Source organism: Octopus bimaculoides, chromosome 11 (assembly GCF_046866305.1).
Source record: "Octopus bimaculoides isolate indiv1 chromosome 11, ASM4686630v1, whole genome shotgun sequence".
In the NCBI taxonomy this organism is placed as follows: domain Eukaryota; kingdom Metazoa; phylum Mollusca; class Cephalopoda; order Octopoda; family Octopodidae; genus Octopus; species Octopus bimaculoides.
In genome coordinates this window covers 34,080,702-34,097,265 of record NC_142938.1, presented here as the reverse complement: position 1 = coordinate 34,097,265, position 16,564 = coordinate 34,080,702, and positions in this window count along the sequence as shown.

Sequence of the window (16,564 nt, the reverse complement as noted above, 5' to 3'; positions counted from 1 at the left end):
TTAACCATCTAGACTTCAAAACGAATAGTAGTTTTGCAAAAATGAAAACTACCTAAAAGTGTCTAAAATCGACTGAAAATCACTAAATAAGCATTTTCAAGTTTTGTTGTTTTTTCATGGTTATTTGCCAAAATTCGTGAGTTTGTGTTTTCTGAAAACGGTTGTGACTTCGATGAACGCTTTGATAAATATAACGTTTTCAACACCCATCTAGCTTATATTAACCATCTAGACTTCAAAACGAATAGTAGTTTTGCAAAAATGAAAACTACCTAAAAGTGTCTAAAATCGACTGGAAATCACGAAATAAGCATTTTCAAGTTTTCTTGTTTTTTCATGGTTATTTGGCAAATTTTGTGAGATTGTGTTTTCTGAAAACGCTTGTGACTTCGATGAACGCTTTGATAAATATGTTTTCAACACCCATCTAGCTTATATTAACCATCTAGACTTCAAAACAAATAGTAGTTTTGCAAAAATGAAAACTACCTAAAAGTGACTAAAATCGACTGGAAATCACGAAATAAGCATTTTCAAGTTTTGTTGTTTTTTCATGGTTATTTGGCAAATTTTGTGAGATTGTGCATACTGAAAACGCTCGTGACTTCGATGAACGCTTTGATAAATATAATGTTTTCAACACCCATCTAGCTTATATTAACCATCTAGACTTCAAAACGAATAGTAGTTTTGCAAAAATGAAAACTACCTAAAAGTGTCTAAAATCGACTGGAAATCACTAAATAAGCATTTTCAAGTTTTCTTGTTTTTTCATGGTTATTTGGCAAATTTTGTGAGATTGTGTTTTCTGAAAACGCTTGTGACTCCGATGAACGCTTTGATAAATATGTTTTCAACACCCATCTAGCTTATATTAACCATCTAGACTTCAAAACAAATAGTAGTTTTGCAAAAATGAAAACTACCTAAAAGTGACTAAAATCGACTGGAAATCACGAAATAAGCATTTTCAAGTTTTGTTGTTTTTTCTTGGTTATTTGGCAAATTTTGTGAGATTGTGCATTCTGAAAACGCTCGTGACTTCGATGAACGCTTTGATAAATATAATGTTTTTAAAACCCATCTAGCTTATATTAACCATCTAGACTTCAAAACGAATAGTGATTTTGCAAAAATGAAAACTACCTAAAAGTGTCTAAAATCGACTGGAAATCACGAAATAAGCATTTTCAAGTTTTCTTGTTTTTTCATGGTTATTTGGCAAATTTTGTGAGATTGTGCATTCTGAAAACGCTTGTGACTTCGATGAACGCTTTGATAAATATAATGTTTTCAACACCCATCTAGCTTATATTAACCATCTAGACTTCAAAACGAATAGTGGTTTTGCAAAAATGAAAACTACCTAAAAGTGTCTAAAATCGACTGGAAATCAGGAAATAAGCATTTTCAAGTTTTGTTGTTTTTTCATGGTTATTTGCCAAAATTCGTGAGTTTGTGTTTTCTGAAAACGGTTGTGACTTCGATGAACGCTTTGATAAATATAACGTTTTCAACACCCATCTAGCTTATATTAACCATCTAGACTTCAAAACGAATAGTAGTTTTGCAAAAATGAAAACTACCTAAAAGTGTCTAAAATCGACTGGAAATCACTAAATAAGCATTTTCAAGTTTTCTTGTTTTTTCATGGTTGTTTGGCAAATTTTGTGAGATTGTGTTTTCTGAAAACGCTTGTGACTTCGATGAACGCTTTGATAAATATGTTTTCAACACCCATCTAGCTTATATTAACCATCTAGACTTCAAAACAAATAGTAGTTTTGCAAAAATGAAAACTACCTAAAAGTGTCTAAAATCGACTGGAAATCACGAAATTAGCATTTTCAAGTTTTGTTGTTCTTTCATGGTTATTTGCCAAATTTTGTGAGGTTGTGTTTTCTGAAAACGGTTGTGACTTCGATGAACGCTCTGATAAATATAATGTTTTCAACACCCATCTAGCTTATATTAACCATCTAGACATCAAAACGAATAGTAGTTTTGCAAAAATGAAAACTACCTAAAAGTGTCTAAAATCGACTGGAAATCACTAAATAAGCATTTTCAAGTTTTCTTGTTTTTTCATGGTTATTTGGCAAATTTTGTGAGATTGTGTTTTCTGAAAACGCTTGTGACTTCGATGAACGCTTTGATAAATATGTTTTCAACACCCATCTAGCTTATATTAACCATCTAGACTTCAAAACAAATAGTAGTTTTGCAAAAATGAAAACTACCTAAAAGTGACTAAAATCGACTGGAAATCACGAAATAAGCTTTTTCAAGTTTTGTTGTTTTTTCATGGTTATTTGGCAAATTTTGTGAGATTGTGCATACTGAAAACTCTCGTGACTTCGATGAACGCTTTGATAAATATAATGTTTTCAACACCCATCTAGCTTATATTAACCATCTAGACTTCAAAACGAATAGTGATTTTGCAAAAATGAAAACTACCTAAAAGTGTCTAAAATCGACTGGAAATCACGAAATAAGCATTTTCAAGTTTTCTTGTTTTTTCATGGTTATTTGGCAAATTTTGTGAGATTGTGCATTCTGAAAACGCTTGTGACTTCGATGAACGCTTTGATAAATATAACGTTTTCAACACCCATCTAGCTTATATTAACCATCTAGACTTCAAAACGAATAGTAGTTTTGCAAAAATGAAAACTACCTAAAAGTGTCTAAAATCGACTGGAAATCACGAAATAAGCATTTTCAAGTTTTCTTGTTTTTTCATGGTTATTTGGCAAATTTTGTGAGATTGTGTTTTCTGAAAACGCTTGTGACTTCGATGAACGCTTTGATAAATATGTTTTCAACACCCATCTAGCTTATATTAACCATCTAGACTTCAAAACGAATAGTATTTTTCCAAAAATGAAAACTACCTAAAAGTGACTAAAATCGACTGGAAATCACGAAATAAGCATTTTCAAGTTTTGTTGTTTTTTCTTGGTTATTTGGCAAATTTTGTGAGATTGTGCATTCTGAAAACGCTCGTGACTTCGATGAACGCTTTGATAAATATAATGTTTTTAAAACCCATCTAGCTTATATTAACCATCTAGACTTCAAAACGAATAGTGATTTTGCAAAAATGAAAACTACCTAAAAGTGTCTAAAATCGACTGGAAATCACGAAATAAGCATTTTCAAGTTTTCTTGTTTTTTCATGGTTATTTGGCAAATTTTGTGAGATTGTGCATTCTGAAAACGCTTGTGACTTCGATGAACGCTTTGATAAATATAATGTTTTCAACACCCATCTAGCTTATATTAACCATCTAGACTTCAAAACGAATAGTGGTTTTGCAAAAATGAAAACTACCTAAAAGTGTCTAAAATCGACTGGAAATCAGGAAATAAGCATTTTCAAGTTTTGTTGTTTTTTCATGGTTATTTGCCAAAATTCGTGAGTTTGTGTTTTCTGAAAACGGTTGTGACTTCGATGAACGCTTTGATAAATATAACGTTTTCAACACCCATCTAGCTTATATTAACCATCTAGACTTCAAAACGAATAGTAGTTTTGCAAAAATGAAAACTACCTAAAAGTGTCTAAAATCGACTGGAAATCACGAAATAAGCATTTTCAAGTTTTCTTGTTTTTTCATGGTTATTTGGCAAATTTTGTGAGATTGTGTTTTCTGAAAACGCTTGTGACTTCGATGAACGCTTTGATAAATATGTTTTCAACACCCATCTAGCTTATATTAACCATCTAGACTTCAAAACAAATAGTAGTTTTGCAAAAATGAAAACTACCTAAAAGTGACTAAAATCGACTGGAAATCACGAAATAAGCTTTTTCAACTTTTGTTGTTTGTTCATGGTTATTTGGCAAATTTTGTGAGATTGTGCATTCTGAAAACGCTTGTGACTTCGATGAACGCTTTGATAAATATAATGTTTTCAACACCCATCTAGCTTATATTAACCATCTAGACTTCAAAACGAATAGTGGTTTTGCAAAAATGAAAACTACCTAAAAGTGTCTAAAATCTACTGGAAATCACGAAATAAGCATTTTCAAGTTTTGTTGTTTTTTCATGGTTATTTGCCAAATTTTGTGAGTTTGTGTTTTCTGAAAACGGTTGTGACTCCGATGAACGCTTTGATAAATATGTTTTCAACACCCATCTAGCTTATATTAACCATCTAGACTTCAAAACAAATAGTAGTTTTGCAAAAATGAAAACTACCTAAAAGTGTCTAAAATCGACTGGAAATCACGAAATAAGCATTTTCAAGTTTTCTTGTTTTTTCATGGTTATTTGGCAAATTTTGTGAGATTGTGTTTTCTGAAAACGCTTGTGACTTCGATGAACGCTTTGATAAATATGTTTTCAACACCCATCTAGCTTATATTAACCATCTAGACTTCAAAACGAATAGTGGTTTTGCAAAAATGAAAACTACCTAAAAGTGTCTAAAATCGACTGGAAATCACGAAATAAGCTTTTTCAACTTTTGTTGTTTGTTCATGGTTATTTGGCAAATTTTGTGAGATTGTGCATTCTGAAAACGCTTGTGACTTCGATGAACGCTTTGATAAATATAATGTTTTCAACACCCATCTAGCTTATATTAACCATCTAGACTTCAAAACGAATAGTGGTTTTGCAAAAATGAAAACTACCTAAAAGTGTCTAAAATCTACTGGAAATCACGAAATAAGCATTTTCAAGTTATGTTGTATTTCATGGTTATTTGCCAAATATTGTGAGTTTGTGTTTTCTGAAAACGGTTGTGACTTCGATGAACGCTTTGATAAATATAACGTTTTCAACACCCATCTAGCTTATATTAACCATCTAGACTTCAAAACGAATAGTAGTTTTGCAAAAATGAAAACTACCTAAAAGTGTCTAAAATCGACTGGAAATCACTAAATAAGCATTTTCAAGTTTTCTTGTTTTTTCATGGTTGTTTGGCAAATTTTGTGAGATTGTGTTTTCTGAAAACGCTTGTGACTTCGATGAACGCTTTGATAAATATGTTTTCAACACCCATCTAGCTTATATTAACCATCTAGACTTCAAAACAAATAGTAGTTTTGCAAAAATGAAAACTACCTAAAAGTGTCTAAAATCGACTGGAAATCACGAAATTAGCATTTTCAAGTTTTGTTGTTCTTTCATGGTTATTTGCCAAATTTTGTGAGGTTGTGTTTTCTGAAAACGGTTGTGACTTCGATGAACGCTTTGATAAATATAATGTTTTCAACACCCATCTAGCTTATATTAACCATCTAGACTTCAAAACGAATAGTGGTTTTGCAAAAATGAAAACTACCTAAAAGTGTCTAAAATCTACTGGAAATCACGAAATAAGCATTTTCAAGTTTTGTTGTATTTCATGGTTATTTGCCAAATTTTGTGAGTTTGTGTTTTCTGAAAACGGTTGTGACTTCGATGAACGCTTTGATAAATATAACGTTTTCAACACCCATCTAGCTTATATTAACCATCTAGACTTCAAAACGAATAGTAGTTTTGCAAAAATGAAAACTACCTAAAAGTGTCTAAAATCGACTGGAAATCACTAAATAAGCATTTTCAAGTTTTCTTGTTTTTTCATGGTTGTTTGGCAAATTTTGTGAGATTGTGTTTTCTGAAAACGCTTGTGACTTCGATGAACGCTTTGATAAATATGTTTTCAACACCCATCTAGCTTATATTAACCATCTAGACTTCAAAACAAATAGTAGTTTTGCAAAAATGAAAACTACCTAAAAGTGTCTAAAATCGACTGGAAATCACGAAATTAGCATTTTCAAGTTTTGTTGTTCTTTCATGGTTATTTGCCAAATTTTGTGAGGTTGTGTTTTCTGAAAACGGTTGTGACTTCGATGAACGCTCTGATAAATATAATGTTTTCAACACCCATCTAGCTTATATTAACCATCTAGACATCAAAACGAATAGTAGTTTTGCAAAAATGAAAACTACCTAAAAGTGTCTAAAATCGACTGGAAATCACTAAATAAGCATTTTCAAGTTTTCTTGTTTTTTCATGGTTATTTGGCAAATTTTGTGAGATTGTGTTTTCTGAAAACGCTTGTGACTTCGATGAACGCTTTGATAAATATGTTTTCAACACCCATCTAGCTTATATTAACCATCTAGACTTCAAAACAAATAGTAGTTTTGCAAAAATGAAAACTACCTAAAAGTGACTAAAATCGACTGGAAATCACGAAATAAGCTTTTTCAAGTTTTGTTGTTTTTTCATGGTTATTTGGCAAATTTTGTGAGATTGTGCATACTGAAAACTCTCGTGACTTCGATGAACGCTTTGATAAATATAATGTTTTCAACACCCATCTAGCTTATATTAACCATCTAGACTTCAAAACGAATAGTGATTTTGCAAAAATGAAAACTACCTAAAAGTGTCTAAAATCGACTGGAAATCACGAAATAAGCATTTTCAAGTTTTCTTGTTTTTTCATGGTTATTTGGCAAATTTTGTGAGATTGTGCATTCTGAAAACGCTTGTGACTTCGATGAACGCTTTGATAAATATAACGTTTTCAACACCCATCTAGCTTATATTAACCATCTAGACTTCAAAACGAATAGTAGTTTTGCAAAAATGAAAACTACCTAAAAGTGTCTAAAATCGACTGGAAATCACGAAATAAGCATTTTCAAGTTTTCTTGTTTTTTCATGGTTATTTGGCAAATTTTGTGAGATTGTGTTTTCTGAAAACGCTTGTGACTTCGATGAACGCTTTGATAAATATGTTTTCAACACCCATCTAGCTTATATTAACCATCTAGACTTCAAAACAAATAGTAGTTTTGCAAAAATGAAAACTACCTAAAAGTGACTAAAATCGACTGGAAATCACGAAATAAGCATTTTCAAGTTTTCTTGTTTTTTCATGGTTATTTGGCAAATTTTGTGAGATTGTGCATACTGAAAACGCTCGTGACTTCGATGAACGCTTTGATAAATATAATGTTTTCAACACCCATTTAGCTTATATTAACCATCTAGACTTCAAAACGAATAGTAGTTTTGCAAAAATGAAAACTACCTAAAAGTGTCTAAAATCGACTGGAAATCACTAAATAAGCATTTTCAAGTTTTCTTGTTTTTTCATGGTTATTTGGCAAATTTTGTGAGATTGTGTTTTCTGAAAACGCTTGTGACTCCGATGAACGCTTTGATAAATATGTTTTCAACACCCATCTAGCTTATATTAACCATCTAGACTTCAAAACAAATAGTAGTTTTGCAAAAATGAAAACTACCTAAAAGTGACTAAAATCGACTGGAAATCACGAAATAAGCATTTTCAAGTTTTGTTGTTTTTTCTTGGTTATTTGGCAAATTTTGTGAGATTGTGCATTCTGAAAACGCTCGTGACTTCGATGAACGCTTTGATAAATATAATGTTTTTAAAACCCATCTAGCTTATATTAACCATCTAGACTTCAAAACGAATAGTGATTTTGCAAAAATGAAAACTACCTAAAAGTGTCTAAAATCGACTGGAAATCAGGAAATAAGCATTTTCAAGTTTTCTTGTTTTTTCATGGTTATTTGGCAAATTTTGTGAGATTGTGCATTCTGAAAACGCTTGTGACTTCGATGAACGCTTTGATAAATATAATGTTTTCAACACCCATCTAGCTTATATTAACCATCTAGACTTCAAAACGAATAGTGGTTTTGCAAAAATGAAAACTACCTAAAAGTGTCTAAAATCGACTGGAAATCACGAAATAAGCATTTTCAAGTTTTCTTGTTTTTTCATGGTTATTTGGCAAATTTTGTGAGATTGTGTTTTCTGAAAACGCTTGTGACTTCGATGAACGCTTTGATAAATATGTTTTCAACACCCATCTAGCTTATATTAACCATCTAGACTTCAAAACAAATAGTAGTTTTGCAAAAATGAAAACTACCTAAAAGTGTCTAAAATCGACTGGAAATCACGAAATTAGCATTTTCAAGTTTTGTTGTTCTTTCATGGTTATTTGCCAAATTTTGTGAGGTTGTGATTTCTGAAAACGGTTGTGACTTCGATGAACGCTCTGATAAATATAATGTTTTCAACACCCATCTAGCTTATATTAACCATCTAGACATCAAAACGAATAGTAGTTTTGCAAAAATGAAAACTACCTAAAAGTGTCTAAAATCTACTGGAAATCACGAAATAAGCATTTTCAAGTTTTGTTGTATTTCATGGTTATTTGCCAAATTTTGTGAGTTTGTGTTTTCTGAAAACGGTTGTGACTTCGATGAACGCTTTGATAAATATAACGTTTTCAACACCCATCTAGCTTATATTAACCATCTAGACTTCAAAACGAATAGTAGTTTTGCAAAAATGAAAACTACCTAAAAGTGTCTAAAATCGACTGAAAATCACTAAATAAGCATTTTCAAGTTTTCTTGTTTTTTCATGGTTATTTGCCAAAATTCGTGAGTTTGTGTTTTCTGAAAACGGTTGTGACTTCGATGAACGCTTTGATAAATATAACGTTTTCAACACCCATCTAGCTTATATTAACCATCTAGACTTCAAAACGAATAGTAGTTTTGCAAAAATGAAAACTACCTAAAAGTGTCTAAAATCGACTGGAAATCACGAAATAAGCATTTTCAAGTTTTCTTGTTTTTTCATGGTTATTTGGCAAATTTTGTGAGATTGTGTTTTCTGAAAACGCTTGTGACTTCGATGAACGCTTTGATAAATATGTTTTCAACACCCATCTAGCTTATATTAACCATCTAGACTTCAAAACAAATAGTAGTTTTGCAAAAATGAAAACTACCTAAAAGTGACTAAAATCGACTGGAAATCACGAAATAAGCATTTTCAAGTTTTGTTGTTTTTTCATGGTTATTTGGCAAATTTTGTGAGATTGTGCATACTGAAAACGCTCGTGACTTCGATGAACGCTTTGATAAATATAATGTTTTCAACACCCATCTAGCTTATATTAACCATCTAGACTTCAAAACAAATAGTAGTTTTGCAAAAATGAAAACTACCTAAAAGTGTCTAAAATCGACTGGAAATCACGAAATAAGCATTTTCAACTTTTCTTGTTTTTTCATGGTTATTTGGCAAATTTTGTGAGATTGTGCATTCTGAAAACGCTTGTGACTTCGATGAACGCTTTGATAAATATAATGTTTTCAACACCCATCTAGCTTATATTAACCATCTAGACTTCAAAACGAATAGTGGTTTTGCAAAAATGAAAACTACCTAAAAGTGTCTAAAATCGACTGGAAATCAGGAAATAAGCATTTTCAAGTTTTGTTGTTTTTTCATGGTTATTTGCCAAAATTCGTGAGTTTGTGTTTTCTGAAAACGGTTGTGACTTCGATGAACGCTTTGATAAATATAACGTTTTCAACACCCATCTAGCTTATATTAACCATCTAGACTTCAAAACGAATAGTAGTTTTGCAAAAATGAAAACTACCTAAAAGTGTCTAAAATCGACTGGAAATCACTAAATAAGCATTTTCAAGTTTTCTTGTTTTTTCATGGTTATTTGGCAAATTTTGTGAGATTGTGTTTTCTGAAAACGCTTGTGACTTCGATGAACGCTTTGATAAATATGTTTTCAACACCCATCTAGCTTATATTAACCATCTAGACTTCAAAACAAATAGTAGTTTTGCAAAAATGAAAACTACCTAAAAGTGACTAAAATCGACTGGAAATCACGAAATAAGCTTTTTCAAGTTTTGTTGTTTTTTCATGGTTATTTGGCAAATTTTGTGAGATTGTGTTTTCTGAAAACGCTTGTGACTTCGATGAACGCTTTGATAAATATAACGTTTTCAACACCCATCTAGCTTATATTAACCATCTAGACTTCAAAACGAATAGTAGTTTTGCAAAAATGAAAACTACCTAAAAGTGTCTAAAATCGACTGGAAATCACGAAATAAGCATTTTCAAGTTTTCTTGTTTTTTCATGGTTATTTGGCAAATTTTGTGAGATTGTGTTTTCTGAAAACGCTTGTGACTTCGATGAACGCTTTGATAAATATGTTTTCAACACCCATCTAGCTTATATTAACCATCTAGACTTCAAAACAAATAGTAGTTTTGCAAAAATGAAAACTACCTAAAAGTGACTAAAATCGACTGGAAATCACGAAATAAGCATTTTCAAGTTTTGTTGTTTTTTCATGGTTATTTGGCAAATTTTGTGAGATTGTGCATACTGAAAACGCTCGTGACTTCGATGAACGCTTTGATAAATATAATGTTTTCAACACCCATCTAGCTTATATTAACCATCTAGACTTCAAAACGAATAGTAGTTTTGCAAAAATGAAAACTACCTAAAAGTGTCTAAAATCGACTGGAAATCACTAAATAAGCATTTTCAAGTTTTCTTGTTTTTTCATGGTTATTTGGCAAATTTTGTGAGATTGTGTTTTCTGAAAACGCTTGTGACTCCGATGAACGCTTTGATAAATATGTTTTCAACACCCATCTAGCTTATATTAACCATCTAGACTTCAAAACAAATAGTAGTTTTGCAAAAATGAAAACTACCTAAAAGTGACTAAAATCGACTGGAAATCACGAAATAAGCATTTTCAAGTTTTGTTGTTTTTTCTTGGTTATTTGGCAAATTTTGTGAGATTGTGCATTCTGAAAACGCTCGTGACTTCGATGAACGCTTTGATAAATATAATGTTTTTAAAACCCATCTAGCTTATATTAACCATCTAGACTTCAAAACGAATAGTGATTTTGCAAAAATGAAAACTACCTAAAAGTGTCTAAAATCGACTGGAAATCACGAAATAAGCATTTTCAAGTTTTCTTGTTTTATCATGGTTATTTGGCAAATTTTGTGAGATTGTGCATTCTGAAAACGCTTGTGACTTCGATGAACGCTTTGATAAATATAATGTTTTCAACACCCATCTAGCTTATATTAACCATCTAGACTTCAAAACGAATAGTGGTTTTGCAAAAATGAAAACTACCTAAAAGTGTCTAAAATCGACTGGAAATCAGGAAATAAGCATTTTCAAGTTTTGTTGTTTTTTCATGGTTATTTGCCAAAATTCGTGAGTTTGTGTTTTCTGAAAACGGTTGTGACTTCGATGAACGCTTTGATAAATATAACGTTTTCAACACCCATCTAGCTTATATTAACCATCTAGACTTCAAAACGAATAGTAGTTTTGCAAAAATGAAAACTACCTAAAAGTGTCTAAAATCGACTGGAAATCACGAAATAAGCATTTTCAAGTTTTCTTGTTTTTTCATGGTTATTTGGCAAATTTTGTGAGATTGTGTTTTCTGAAAACGCTTGTGACTTCGATGAACGCTTTGATAAATATGTTTTCAACACCCATCTAGCTTATATTAACCATCTAGACTTCAAAACAAATAGTAGTTTTGCAAAAATGAAAACTACCTAAAAGTGTCTAAAGTCGACTGGAAATCACGAAATTAGCATTTTCAAGTTTTGTTGTTCTTTCATGGTTATTTGCCAAATTTTGTGAGGTTGTGATTTCTGAAAACGGTTGTGACTTCGATGAACGCTCTGATAAATATAATGTTTTCAACACCCATCTAGCTTATATTAACCATCTAGACATCAAAACGAATAGTAGTTTTGCAAAAATGAAAACTACCTAAAAGTGTCTAAAATCGACTGGAAATCACTAAATAAGCATTTTCAAGTTTTCTTGTTTTTTCATGGTTATTTGGCAAATTTTGTGAGATTGTGTTTTCTGAAAACGCTTGTGACTTCGATGAACGCTTTGATAAATATGTTTTCAACACCCATCTAGCTTATATTAACCATCTAGACTTCAAAACAAATAGTAGTTCTGCAAAAATGAAAACTACCTAGAAGTGACTAAAATCGACTGGAAATCACGAAATAAGCTTTTTCAACTTTTGTTGTTTGTTCATGGTTATTTGGCAAATTTTGTGAGATTGTGCATACTGAAAACGCTCGTGACTTCGATGAACGCTTTGATAAATATAATGTTTTCAACACCCATCTAGCTTATATTAACCATCTAGACTTCAAAACGAATAGTGATTTTGCAAAAATGAAAACTACCTAAAAGTGTCTAAAATCGACTGGAAATCACGAAATAAGCATTTTAAAGTTTTCTTGTTTTTTCATGGTTATTTGGCAAATTTTGTGAGATTGTGCATTCTGAAAACGCTTGTGACTTCGATGAACGCTTTGATAAATATAATGTTTTCAACACCCATCTAGCTTATATTAACCATCTAGACTTCAAAACGAATAGTGGTTTTGCAAAAATGAAAACTACCTAAAAGTGTCTAAAATCTACTGGAAATCAGGAAATAAGCATTTTCAAGTTTTGTTGTTTTTTCATGGTTATTTGCCAAAATTCGTGAGTTTGTGTTTTCTGAAAACGGTTGTGACTTCGATGAACGCTTTGATAAATATAACGTTTTCAACACCCATCTAGCTTATATTAACCATCTAGACTTCAAAACGAATAGTAGTTTTGCAAAAATGAAAACTACCTAAAAGTGTCTAAAATCGACTGGAAATCACGAAATTAGCATTTTCAAGTTTTGTTGTTCTTTCATGGTTATTTGCCAAATTTTGTGAGGTTGTGTTTTCTGAAAACGATTGTGACTTCGATGAACGCTCTGATAAATATAATGTTTTCAACACCCATCTAGCTTATATTAACCATCTAGACATCAAAACGAATAGTAGTTTTGCAAAAATGAAAACTACCTAAAAGTGTCTAAAATCGACTGGAAATCACTAAATAAGCATTTTCAAGTTTTCTTGTTTTTTCATGGTTATTTGGCAAATTTTGTGAGATTGTGTTTTCCGAAAACGCTTGTGACTTCGATGAACGCTTTGATAAATATGTTTTCAACACCCATCTAGCTTATATTAACCATCTAGACTTCAAAACAAATAGTAGTTTTGCAAAAATGAAAACTACCTAAAAGTGACTAAAATCGACTGGAAATCACGAAATAAGCTTTTTCAAGTTTTGTTGTTTTTTCATGGTTATTTGGCAAATTTTGTGAAATTGTGCATACTGAAAACGCTCGTGACGTCGATGAACGCTTTGATAAATATAATGTTTTCAACACCCATCTAGCTTATATTAACCATCTAGACTTCAAAACGAATAGTGATTTTGCAAAAATGAAAACTACCTAAAAGTGTCTAAAATCGACTGGAAATCACGAAATTAGCATTTTCAAGTTTTGTTGTTCTTTCATGGTTATTTGCCAAATTTTGTGAGGTTGTGTTTTCTGAAAACGGTTGTGACTTCGATGAACGCTCTGATAAATATAATGTTTTCAACACCCATCTAGCTTATATTAACCATCTAGACATCAAAACGAATAGTAGTTTTGCAAAAATGAAAACTACCTAAAAGTGTCTAAAATCTACTGGAAATCACGAAATAAGCATTTTCAAGTTTTGTTGTATTTCATGGTTATTTGCCAAATTTTGTGAGTTTGTGTTTTCTGAAAACGGTTGTGACTTCGATGAACGCTTTGATAAATATAACGTTTTCAACACCCATCTAGCTTATATTAACCATCTAGACTTCAAAACGAATAGTAGTTTTGCAAAAATGAAAACTACCTAAAAGTGTCTAAAATCGACTGAAAATCACTAAATAAGCATTTTCAAGTTTTCTTGTTTTTTCATGGTTATTTGCCAAAATTCGTGAGTTTGTGTTTTCTGAAAACGGTTGTGACTTCGATGAACGCTTTGATAAATATAACGTTTTCAACACCCATCTAGCTTATATTAACCATCTAGACTTCAAAACGAATAGTAGTTTTGCAAAAATGAAAACTACCTAAAAGTGTCTAAAATCGACTGGAAATCACGAAATAAGCATTTTCAAGTTTTCTTGTTTTTTCATGGTTATTTGGCAAATTTTGTGAGATTGTGCATACTGAAAACGCTCGTGACTTCGATGAACGCTTTGATAAATATAATGTTTTCAACACCCATCTAGCTTATATTAACCATCTAGACTTCAAAACAAATAGTAGTTTTGCAAAAATGAAAACTACCTAAAAGTGTCTAAAATCGACTGGAAATCACGAAATAAGCATTTTCAACTTTTCTTGTTTTTTCATGGTTATTTGGCAAATTTTGTGAGATTGTGCATTCTGAAAACGCTTGTGACTTCGATGAACGCTTTGATAAATATAATGTTTTCAACACCCATCTAGCTTATATTAACCATCTAGACTTCAAAACGAATAGTGGTTTTGCAAAAATGAAAACTACCTAAAAGTGTCTAAAATCGACTGGAAATCAGGAAATAAGCATTTTCAAGTTTTGTTGTTTTTTCATGGTTATTTGCCAAAATTCGTGAGTTTGTGTTTTCTGAAAACGGTTGTGACTTCGATGAACGCTTTGATAAATATAACGTTTTCAACACCCATCTAGCTTATATTAACCATCTAGACTTCAAAACGAATAGTAGTTTTGCAAAAATGAAAACTACCTAAAAGTGTCTAAAATCGACTGGAAATCACTAAATAAGCATTTTCAAGTTTTCTTGTTTTTTCATGGTTATTTGGCAAATTTTGTGAGATTGTGTTTTCTGAAAACGCTTGTGACTTCGATGAACGCTTTGATAAATATGTTTTCAACACCCATCTAGCTTATATTAACCATCTAGACTTCAAAACAAATAGTAGTTTTGCAAAAATGAAAACTACCTAAAAGTGTCTAAAATCGACTGGAAATCACGAAATTAGCATTTTCAAGTTTTGTTGTTCTTTCATGGTTATTTGCCAAATTTTGTGAGGTTGTGTTTTCTGAAAACGGTTGTGACTTCGATGAACGCTCTGATAAATATAATGTTTTCAACACCCATCTAGCTTATATTAACCATCTAGACATCAAAACGAATAGTAGTTTTGCAAAAATGAAAACTACCTAAAAGTGTCTAAAATCGACTGGAAATCACTAAATAAGCATTTTCAAGTTTTCTTGTTTTTTCATGGTTATTTGGCAAATTTTGTGAGATTGTGTTTTCTGAAAACGCTTGTGACTTCGATGAACGCTTTGATAAATATGTTTTCAACACCCATCTAGCTTATATTAACCATCTAGACTTCAAAACAAATAGTAGTTTTGCAAAAATGAAAACTACCTAAAAGTGACTAAAATCGACTGGAAATCACGAAATAAGCTTTTTCAAGTTTTGTTGTTTTTTCATGGTTATTTGGCAAATTTTGTGAGATTGTGTTTTCTGAAAACGCTTGTGACTTCGATGAACGCTTTGATAAATATAACGTTTTCAACACCCATCTAGCTTATATTAACCATCTAGACTTCAAAACGAATAGTAGTTTTGCAAAAATGAAAACTACCTAAAAGTGTCTAAAATCGACTGGAAATCACGAAATAAGCATTTTCAAGTTTTCTTGTTTTTTCATGGTTATTTGGCAAATTTTGTGAGATTGTGTTTTCTGAAAACGCTTGTGACTTCGATGAACGCTTTGATAAATATGTTTTCAACACCCATCTAGCTTATATTAACCATCTAGACTTCAAAACAAATAGTAGTTTTGCAAAAATGAAAACTACCTAAAAGTGACTAAAATCGACTGGAAATCACGAAATAAGCATTTTCAAGTTTTGTTGTTTTTTCATGGTTATTTGGCAAATTTTGTGAGTTTGTGTTTTCTGAAAACGGTTGTGACTTCGATGAACGCTTTGATAAATATAACGTTTTCAACACCCATCTAGCTTATATTAACCATCTAGACTTCAAAACGAATAGTAGTTTTGCAAAAATGAAAACTACCTAAAAGTGTCTAAAATCGACTGGAAATCACTAAATAAGCATTTTCAAGTTTTCTTGTTTTTTCATGGTTATTTGGCAAATTTTGTGAGATTGTGTTTTCTGAAAACGCTTGTGACTTCGATGAACGCTTTGATAAATATGTTTTCAACACCCATCTAGCTTATATTAACCATCTAGACTTCAAAACAAATAGTAGTTTTGCAAAAATGAAAACTACCTAAAAGTGTCTAAAATCGACTGGAAATCACGAAATTAGCATTTTCAAGTTTTGTTGTTCTTTCATGGTTATTTGCCAAATTTTGTGAGGTTGTGTTTTCTGAAAACGGTTGTGACTTCGATGAACGCTCTGATAAATATAATGTTTTCAACACCCATCTAGCTTATATTAACCATCTAGACATCAAAACGAATAGTAGTTTTGCAAAAATGAAAACTACCTAAAAGTGTCTAAAATCGACTGGAAATCACTAAATAAGCATTTTCAAGTTTTCTTGTTTTTTCATGGTTATTTGGCAAATTTTGTGAGATTGTGTTTTCTGAAAACGCTTGTGACTTCGATGAACGCTTTGATAAATATGTTTTCAACACCCATCTAGCTTATATTAACCATCTAGACTTCAAAACAAATAGTAGTTTTGCAAAAATGAAAACTACCTAAAAGTGACTAAAATCGACTGGAAATCACGAAATAAGCTTTTTCAAGTTTTGTTGTTTTTTCATGGTTATTTGGCAAATTTTGTGAGATTGT